The sequence below is a fragment of the Erpetoichthys calabaricus genome, chromosome 3 (assembly GCF_900747795.2).
Source record: "Erpetoichthys calabaricus chromosome 3, fErpCal1.3, whole genome shotgun sequence".
NCBI lineage: Eukaryota > Metazoa > Chordata > Cladistia > Polypteriformes > Polypteridae > Erpetoichthys > Erpetoichthys calabaricus.
The window spans coordinates 157,662,994-157,672,851 of record NC_041396.2 but is presented as its reverse complement, the minus strand read 5'-3'; positions in this window follow the sequence as shown (position 1 = coordinate 157,672,851).

Below are 9,858 nucleotides of genomic sequence, written 5' to 3'. Positions count from 1 at the left end.
GACAGTGAGGCCAGGCTTCATGCTGCTGGTCTTACAGTAAGGTAACTAATGAGAAGGTTTTTTCATGGTTGGGTCCTGAGGTTAACCTAATTTCTGCTTTTATACTCTTTATTACATAGATATGAAAAGATGCATCAAATTCCATACTATAACCATACTCTCAAACATTATAGTTTAGCACTTCTTTTTTCTTTTTACATCTGTAACCCCAGGCAATTAGATACAGAACCAAAACAGGCAGGAGAAAAGTTACAGTTATTTATGTATTATACAGTGGGATCCATAAATATTTGGACAGTGCCATAATTTTCAAAATCTTGGCTCTGTACACCACCACAATGGATTTGAAACAAAGCGATCATTATGTGATTGAAGTGTAGACTTTCAGCTTTAATTTAAGGGGTTTACCAAACATATCGTATGACCCGTTTAGGAATGACAGACATTTTTATTCATGGTCCCACTATTTTCAGGGGATCAAAAGTATTTGGACATTTGCCTGACAAGCTCATATGGACTCATATGAACTGAATGATTGCTTTTAACTTTTAATTCACATTTAAAATATATAACTTACAGTATTACAGTACCTGTTCCTTTAAGACTTCACAATGTGTTCTTTTCTTATCTTATAGATATTTTACATTCATTACTAAAAATGTAGTTTTTCTCATCAGTTAAATAAATATTAACACTCTAAAAGGGATACAAAAAATGGTAATGCTGAAGACATTTAAATATGAGGTAGTAAAATGTTTTAATGGAAAGATACTGGAGATTTTTTGTTGTTAACAATGCTATGGTGAGTGGTGAAATATTTTTGTTAGATCTTGACTCATTCTTTGAGAGTTTTTTTTTTCTTGCCTGGTATACAGGTGTACTGTGAATTTTATAGGAGTTTAGAAGTTAAAATCTAAGGGAAAAAAAACTTTATAAACATTAACTGTTGACTCTTAGCTGGTAGAGATGAAAAGGTCAAAAGGTTTTAGAAGTGCCTGCTACATCAGGTCTTTAAAAAGTATAATGTGCTTTTCAAACAATACTTTCCCAAGCAAACCATTCTTACTGTGTCCTTTATTCACCTTCAAAAAAAACTTTAAAGGTTTTAATAAAATCTGTGGAATCTATACTTGTTGGCACTCAAGGGGAGAACCGGCTCTCTTGGGTAATCCATATCAATAGTAAATGTTCAGAGGTGTTTTGGAAAATATTCTGCTACTGTAGATACAATTATTCTGATATATACAGTAATTTTGGTGGAACATTTTAGGTTTTGAACTAAAAGGTACATTTAGCTGGTAATAGGTGAGAAATACAGTAATACTTTAAATACAATCTACATTCTTTGTATATATTCTTAGATATCTTTACAATAAACAAAAAAGTCAAAGCCTGAAAAAATGTTTCCACATTGACAAGACTGTTGTTGTAACAGTAAAAATATCTGAAATGAGAATAGTGAAAAAGTGCACATTTTAATTCACAGTCTCAGCCTTCTCGAGCATAACAGGATTTCTTCATAGATGAATAAATATATAAATACTGTACATTGAAAGCCTCTATCACTTAAATGATAATGATTATTGACTACCCTCAAGCAGACACCAGGGAGGTTAGCCTTGGGCTGTCTCCAACTCGCCCCCTATCCAATACCACCAACATGAAATACATGCTTCCTAGATTCTGCCAGCTATTGGACTCAAACAAGGCAGACGGAAACGTCCATTTAGCATACAGCACATCTTGACAGGATCCCTGCTTTTGAGAAGAAAGGGAAAAAAATCTTCTTTTATTGAAGGAGGCAGCAGAGCCTCGGGTGCTTTCTCCCTGTGACTCTCTTGCAAAAAGTGCTGGTGTCAATATGTTTCTGTGTCACCTGCTCAAAGCTGCCACACCACATTGCCTTCCGAAAGCTGCGAACATAAGAGTCTGCTTTTTCCTTTGCCCTCTTTATTGGCTGTCTAATGCTGCCTTGTTAAGTGAAGTAGAATGAGAAGATGTTAGAAAAGGGGAAGATGGCAAGTCTATCTTCTTCAAAATGCTGGTAAATGTTTCATCTCTTTTTTAAGCATATTAGCTCTTTATGTTCTTTGTTTTTGAAAGATGTTACATATGAGTATGGTCTTATGTTCATAGCAAGATTTAATCTGGGTTGTGTGTTCGTAAGCTATACATTTTAGATTTTACAGCTTGTCACACTTAATGTACTGTCGAAACAAGATTAGCAAATAAAATATATCTGTTTGATTCACATTAGCATCCCATTTGGGGTTGGCAACTTCCTTGCACCATTTGCAACTGGAACACATTCTAGCTTCTTGCAACTATATAAAGGATACAGTTCATTTTGTAAAATGAATGGATGGATGAATGAATTTGTAAAATAAAATTACAGATTTTTTTAAAATAGTGCTGGAAAGGTGGCAAGAGGTCTGTACTGTACTATTAGACTGTTACTATCATTAAAGAGGATACTCCAGATAAGCAGATAAACATAAAATCTATCATACAGTATCATGCAGTTTACAAAATTTTAAAAGAGGAATTCAAATGATTATAACATGTATGCATGCTTATTTTTAAAATGAAAAATAGTACACTACAGTTATCAGTCAGGTCAAACTGCTAAATTAAGAATATCTTACTGACTTTCATTCTTTATTCACACCTTTCAGCCAGTCATAATGGTCTTTTTCAACTCATTTTAGACCATGACTTGACATTTTCCAAGAAAAAAAAAAATTGTTCTGTCCATCCTATACCATACCCAGTTCAATGCAGAGTGTCTTTTGGTTTGCATTAAAAGGTGGAATACCTGGAGAAAAAGACCTATTCAGGCATGGGGAGGAGGCACAGTCTCTCCACAAACAATGCCTTACCAGTGATTCAGATCCAGTACTATGAAGCCGTGAGACAGCAGCACTAACCGCTACACCACCATACTGTCCTTTACTTTATTTCTAAGCCATGCTTTTTAGAACCAAAATCAGCTCTACCATCCTCTACTAGATAGTGCTAGGTATTTTTAGAAAATACTGCCTTTAAAAAGTATCACTTCCAAAATTGGTGCTATGTGTTGTCACAAGATTCTTGTGTGGAATTATTTTGACAGGAATAAAGGGTGAGGTGATGAAATAACTACAGGTACCTAAATAGTCTGAGCAGTTGTTGGTAATGCTCTCGGTACTTTCAGGTGCTACCTTATTGTCATACATGTCCTTTCGTACTTAGCTCCTGGTTTTTACAACAAACCTTTCAAAATGTCACAACCCATTAAATGTCACATTTGTATCCTTCCACTTCTGCTTAGTGTTTCCTTTTTGGGACTAACTGTACTGATTTGCACCTGTCTCTTTTGCTTGCTGTTTTACCAGCTAACTTTTTTTTTTTCAAGCTAGCGTGATTATGCCACATTCTGCAATAACTTCTAGGTTGGAACTGATGGCATAGTCAGTGTGGGTTGGACCTACCTCCAAATTTGAATAATGCATCTGCTCTCCCATTAATTTTAGATCTTATTGTGAGCAAATTATTGATATATTTAAACATGTATGCATTTACAGTACATTTACTGTATATGTGTTTTCCAAATGTAAGCACATCACAAAATACTTTTAAAAATTCCTGTAATCAACTATCATATGTAGCTGTACCCCTTGGCGTAATACTTTTATAATATCTGAAGTCTGAAACCTTGCGCAGAAACAGATGAGCAGATGGATAGCCTCCAGTTGTAGGTACAAATCAGTGACAGTATTTCAGATACTGCTTCAGCCAATTCTAAACTGAAATTCATAAAGTTTAAAATTGATAAGCAGCTATCATGTAGGTCTTCATACTTCAAGGAGCTGCAGACATAAAATGCATTGGGAAAGAGAAGTAAATTGCAATATCCTACAAATTTTCTTTTTCAATACAATATCAGCATTAGATAGATGAAATACTATTATACCTCGAGAACATTTAAAGACAAATGCAACAGACTCTTTTTTTACCAGTGGTATGTATATACAGTATACTGCATTTATATATATATATATATATATATATATATATATATATATATATATATATACTGCTCAAAAAAATTAAAGGATCAGTTTTTAATCAGAGTATAGCATCAAGTCAATGAAACTTCTGGGATATTGATCTGGTCAGTTAAGTAGCAGAGGGGGTTGTTAATCAGTTTCAGCTGCTTTGGAGAACGTTATGCTGCCTGCAACATCGTTCAGCATGACCGGTTTGGTTGTGGGTCATTGATGGCCTAGAGAGGCATATCCATGGAGGGACGCACAGATCTCTACAGGCTAGACAATAGCACCTTGACTGCCATTAGGTATCGGGATGAAATCCTTGGACCCATTGTCAGACCCTATGCTGGTGTAGTGGGTCCTGGGTTCCCCCTGGTGCATGACAATGCCCAGCATCGGGTAGCGAGAATATGCAGGCAGTTACGGGAGGATGAAGGAATTGATACCACTGACTGGCCCCCACGCCGCCAGATTGCACCTCAGACTGTCCAGGAGCTCAGTGATGCCCTGGTCCAGATCTGGTAGGAGATCCCCCAGGACACCATCTGTCAACTCATTAGGAGCATGCCCCAACATTGTCAGGCATGGATACAAGCACGTGGGGGCCATACAAACTACTGAGTATGATTATGAGTTGCTGCAATGAAATTTTGACAAAATGGACTAGCCCACTGCATCATTTTTTCACTTTGATTTTCAGGGTGTCTTTGAATTTAGCCCTCTTTAGGTTTATCATTTTCATTTCCATCAAACGATGTGGCATTCTTTCGTTCCTAACACATTGCCCAGTCCATATCAGTATAGATATCCAGCAGGATTTTTTTTCCCCCATTGAGATCTGATGTGTTTTCAAAGTGTTCCTTTAATTTTTTTGAGCAATAAATATATATATATATATATATACTGGCTAACTGGAGGGCGTCAATGGGAGGGTCACTGGGAGTGAGAGCCCTCCCAAGATGAATTCAGCATAAAGAAGGAATGAACCATGCTCGAAATGTCAGTCAATCATAAGACTCACATACCTAGCTCCATATACAGGGCTAATTAAGATATCCCATTTATTCAAACATGCATTTGGGATATGAGAGGAAAATGCAGTACCAAAAGAAAGCAAAACTGAAAACATGGTTATTGGTAAACACCAAACAAAACAAGTGGACCTGTGTGACTTGATCCTTGTGGCTTTGACACAGAAGTGTGACCCCCATGGCACTATGCCTTTGAAATCAGTGTTTAAAATTAATCTACACAAAAAGACATTGTAGTAAAAACCATCCATCTTGCAGCATTTCTTTATTCTCATATGGGCGTAGAATTCGCCAGTGGTAAACATAAAGTCAAAAGCATAAAAAAAAGAATGCTGTACATGATACTTTGAAACTGTGAGATCTACTAAAGATTAAATCTTTTTTATGCACAAATCTGTATTCTTACTCATGAGAAAACATCAGGACACTTATTATTTGCAACAACTACACATTCAGAATCGTTTAACTAAAATTTACTAGGCTTTTTATTTTACAACTGTCCTAGTCTGCGTCTTAAAATGACTCAAACAAAAATGAGTGCCATCCAAGCATCTGTCTGGTGTGGCATATAATGAACTAGGTGAGGATCAAATGTTGTGGCTGCAACTACTGCAAAAACTCATGTAGATTGCTTATGTCTAAATACTTCCATTGATATTGCCTGGAAGAAAGTCATGTCTGTGAAACCTGATGTATGCCAGATGGACAGCTATTCCCATGAAGTGGTCGAATATGCAAGCCAGGTGTCAGGCATTCAGTCCAACCTACCAAAAAGCCTTAAATATGAGAGAGAAACAAGGCCATGGCGTAACTTGAGTGACATGTTTTCAATAATCTTCAAGAGTCATGATGCACTAATTCTGCTACAGAGGCACAGAAAAAAGGAACATTTAATTTCCTGAACTTCTAAAGGACGTGGTATCATTTATAAACATATTTCCTTCGTTATTCGATTTTCTTGAATATGCCAATGTTCCCACTTTACAAAATTCATTGCTGGTTTACTACACTCCTCACAAAGCTTGGCAAGCACAGTGCTCAAACAGTGACCTAATTAATCTGATGACAAAAGAAATTCTAACAGTATTCGCTGACAAATCCTGGAGTAGTTTGAATATGCTGCACTTTGTTGCAACATATCTTGATCCAACTTTGCAAGGATTTAGCTTTGTGAAAAACCTAAAGCATCACCAAGGGATCTTCATATGTTAGCCATTGAACCGACTGACTCAACTGCCAATGATGTTACTGAAGCAGCCTTGGCTTGTGCAGATGTCAATTTGAGTGCACCACTGGAACTGTTACGCAAGAAGCTGAAGCTTGATCCACTCGCATGGTGCAAAAGCCACAAGATATGTGCCAGTAACTTGAGTCAAGTATCCAGGATCATACTGGAACAGAGAATAAATGATGAAATGAGAGATTACGAGAGACAAGCAAACCCACGTCAACCTGGAGTTTGTGCGTCTGATCACATTGACCCGCTGCAGAGGTGTGGTCTTCATTACAAGACATTTTCATTGTTATTAGACATCGCTAGACGACTCTATGTAATTCCAGCGTCTTCAGCTGAATGCAAGAGACACTTCAGCGGATTCAATGCTCAACACATAATTATCTCACAATGCAGTAGCATGTCTTCTGAAACTGTTGAAGCTATTTCGATTGTGCTTGAGGGGTATAGAAATAAGCTGATCAAGTAATTTTGGCACTGACAGCACTGGCTCAGCCTGATATTATTGTCTTTGTTTCCAGTCGCAGTTGCATGACTTGCACATAGTAATACGGTGAAAATTGCAGTTGTAATGCCTGTCTTTCTGCCGTTTATGAATGAATGGTAATTGCATTAAGCTTTCAAAGTGTGTAATGAACCAACAATATTTTACAGAAAACAGAATGTCATTGCCATTATCCATTAAAATGCCAAGGGTTAAATTTGACAAACGAAAATTTGTTTTATTATTCAGTTTTATTGTATACGAATTCCTGACAAAATGCAGAATTACAGGGAACATAAAAAATAAACGTACAGTTGTGTATACAATAATCATAAAAAATACTAATAAGAATGAAACAAAGAGGAGAACGTACATCATTGCCCTCATAACAAGAATTAGTTTAGCAGTTAACAATGCAGTGTCAGTTAAGAGGCCTATATTTGTCAACTGTAGCCTCATTTGCTGATGCCACATCTGGAGCTGGGAAAATGCACTGTGGATCATGGGTCATGGGTCAAAAAAGATGACTCACTGTCAGCTCCGCTATCAAGTGAGGTTGACTAGACCACATGCCCAAAACAACTCTGCAGCAATCACTGCTCTTTAAGATCCTGTTTTTTTTTTCTTTCTCCGCCCAACTGTTGTTAGGTGTATGCTGGCTCGCTGAACAGAGAATGCACACAGCATGGGCATATCTGGTTGAAGAAACTCTGTACAGAACATAAGCTATATAAAGTACAGGTGACCGTACACAGTGCTGTTAAATTGCAGATAAGGGTAAACTACCAAAGAAGCAGACTGTCGGCAAGTGAAAAAAAAAATATTCAAACAAGTCTGAAATCCAATAGGCAGATCCATAAGTCAGGAGATAAATGACCCACAAAATCTTGCCCATAAATCTGAGAGGGCAAAATTTAAAAAAAACAAACTGAAGATGAAAACAGGAAATTCAAAAAGATACAAAAATCTCTAGAAAGCACTTGAAAAAAAAAGAAAAAATAGTTTAGACTAGAACACTTTACTTTCCTAAATCAGTTGGAGATAGACTTAGGAGTTGGAGATAGATTTTTATCCTGAACATAATGACCTAATGTATTTTTTTTCTAATGTGTTGTTGTTGTTGAGGGGGCTTACTGAGTAACACTTTAGGTACTGCAAAAATGCATATATTACTAACTATCCATCCCCCGCGGCTCTGCTTGCATAGTAGTGAAACAGGACAGTGAGGAGGGCCCTGCCCGGCTCCCTACTCCTGACGGTCACGCTTCCCCCCTCCCTTCAGGCCTCGGCCTTTGTTTCGGAATAGTATGAATATATCGCTCCTGCAAGCAAACTATGATTCTTAGCGCGATGAGGGAAGCCGCAAAATCAACTGGAATGTTCAAGTAAACTATAGAAAAAAACCTGATCTAAATCTGTTAAGTAGTTCTCTCATTTGCTAGCTAAGCGTAGGTAAGGTACACGCTCTGAGGCTGGAGCGTGAGTGAGGAGGGACCTGCCCCCCTCCCCTCAGCCCGCTGCATGTCTCTCAGATTTGTATAAATTAATTAGTACTGCAAGCGAACTATGATACATAGCGCAATGAGAGAAAATCTAACGGAATGTTCAAGCTAATTATAGAAAAAAACCTAATCTAAATTCGTTAAGTACTTCTCTCGTGAAAAGCGGACAGACATACATACAGACAGACGTTGGATTATATATATATATATATATATACTGTTATGTAACAAGACATTAACAAAGGTTTCTTTTCATCTTAATATCATTTATAAAGCATCAGTAAAGACGTTATTTATCTTTGCATTTAGCATTCTGAAATAACTTCACTTTGGAATGGTAAGAGGTGATTTAAGCATAACATATTTGTCTTGAAATGTAACACATCAGTTTAAGACTTGTGAATGCTTCATCTTCACAAGTTATTTTACCGGCATATCCAAGGCTGTTAACTGAGATAAATAACCAGCTCATTGATGCTTAATAAGCATTATTGGCACTGGTTAAAGTCTTATTACATAATGGTAAGTGAGTGCATAAGCTGAAGTGTAGGCACTTATTGTTCCCTTACAGCAGGGGTCCTCAATCACAGTCCTGGTGGGCCGCAGTTGCTGCAGATTTTAGTTCTAACCCGGTTGCTTAATTAGAAAGCAATTCTTGCCAATAATTTAATTTCATGGCTTGTTAGTGCTTTAACTCTGCTATGTCAGGTAATTCTCATATCCTAGATTTTCTTTCCCTTTCTAAGGATATCATCCAAATGATTTGAAGGCTAAAATGGATGAGTAATTCTCAGTCCTTCACTTTTTCCTCTTCAATTTCCTTCCAAGTATTTAATTTAACCCAATAGTGCATGATAAATACACACAGGTGTAAATGGTAACAAGTTAAATGGAGAAATGCTGGTCTCTTTTGTCATTTGCATCTTGTTGCTAATAAGGAGCAATTAAAAACCAAGAATACAGCTGTTTAAGACTAAAATAAGCAATAAGGGTTCAAAATCTTAACAAGCATGACAACTAAAGTGAAGCAGAAGTGTTACTTGAGCAATAAGTGCTTCTTATTAAACAACTGGGTTGGAGCAAAAACCTGCAGCCCTCCAGAACCTTGACTGAGGACCTCTGTCTTACAGGGTCCAGTGTAAAGTTTCCATTTTCACTGTTATATCCCTTACCTTTAAAATTAAGTGCTTGCTAAATTGTGACTTCTATATTTCTCTTAATAGAAATAATTAACACAGCAAGATACCTCTTCAGTGTTGGAGATATTTGCTATTTGATAAGCTGATAGGTTATGACAAATGTGATCTGAGATTTTTACAAGTGAGGAAGACAGAAGTTTCAAGGTAAGGTTTTTATACTCACTAATTATGGCACTAGAGAATTGCAACGTTTTGCATGTTGGTTAGCACATGCAAGGAAGAATTTCACTGTGCTCTGCACTCACAATAATAATGACCCTGTAAACCTATAAAAGCACTAAATAAAATAGCAAAGACTAAACAAAGGTCAGAACAAAAAGATAAAAAAGCACCATCTGAACAGCCTTATTTTATGTGACGTCTGCATAATCTATATA